This window comes from Caloenas nicobarica, chromosome 39, assembly GCF_036013445.1.
Source record: "Caloenas nicobarica isolate bCalNic1 chromosome 39, bCalNic1.hap1, whole genome shotgun sequence".
NCBI lineage: Eukaryota > Metazoa > Chordata > Aves > Columbiformes > Columbidae > Caloenas > Caloenas nicobarica.
In genome coordinates this window covers 438,332-439,579 of record NC_088283.1, presented here as the reverse complement: position 1 = coordinate 439,579, position 1,248 = coordinate 438,332, and positions in this window count along the sequence as shown.

The following is a 1,248-nucleotide window of genomic DNA, read 5'->3' as shown; positions in this document are numbered from 1 at the left end:
AAACAGGATTTTTTTTGTGCTCAAGAAACGGGGTCAGAGACGGGGGGGGGAACTGGGGTTGGGAGGGGTCTGGGGATTCCAGTGCCGCCCAGTCCATCCCAGTGCCCCCCACTGCTGCCCAGTTCATCCCAGTGCCCCCCAGTTATCCCAGTGCCGCCCAGTCCATCCCAGTGCTGCCCAGTCCATCCCAGTGCCACCCAGTGCTGCCCAGTCCATCCCAGTGCCGCCCAGTTATCCCAGTGCCGCGCAGTCCATCCCAGTGCCGCCCAGTCCATCCCAGTGCCCCCCAGTTATCCCAGTGCCACCCAGTCCATCCCAGTGCCGCCCAGTTATCCCAGTGCCGCCCAGTCCATCCCAGTGCCGCCCAGTTATCCCAGTGCCGCCCAGTCCATCCCAGTGCCCCCCAGTTATCCCAGTGCTGCCCAGTCCATCCCAGTGCTGCCCAGTCCATCCCAGTGCCGCCCAGTCCATCCCAGTGCCACCCAGTTATCCCAGTGCCGCCCAGTCCATCCCAGTGCCGCCCAGTCCATCCCAGTGCCACCCAGTCCATCCCAGTGCCGCCCAGTTATCCCAGTGCTCCCCAGTCCATCCCAGTGCCCCCCAGTTATCCCAGTGCTGCCCAGTCCATCCCAGTGCCGCCCAGTGCTGCCCAGTTCATCCCAGTGCCGCCCAGTCCATCCCAGTGCCGCCCAGTTATCCCAGTGCCGCCCAGTCCATCCCAGTGCCGCCCAGTCCATCCCAGTGCCCCCCAGTTATCCCAGTGCCGCCCCGTTATCCCAGTGCCGCCCAGTCCATCCCAGTGCCCCCCAGTTATCCCAGTGCTGCCCAGTCCATCCCAGTGCCGCCCAGTGCTGCCCAGTTCATCCCAGTGCCGCCCAGTCCATCCCAGTGCCGCCCAGTTATCCCAGTGCCACCCAGTTATCCCAGTGCCGCCCAGTCCATCCCAGTGCCGCCCAGTTATCCCAGTGCCACCCAGTCCATCCCAGTGCCGCCCAGTCCATCCCAGTGCCGCCCCGTTATCCCAGTGCCGCCCAGTCCATCCCAGTGCCGCCCAGTGCTGCCCAGTCCATCCCAGTGCCACCCAGTCCATCGCAGTGCCGCCCACTTATCCCAGTGCCGCCCAGTGCCACCCAGTTATCCCAGTGCCGCCCAGTCCATCCCAGTGCCGCCCAGTCCATCCCAGTGCCACCCAGTGCTGCCCAGTGCCGCCCAGTCCATCCCAGTGCCGCCCAGTCCATCCCAGTGCCA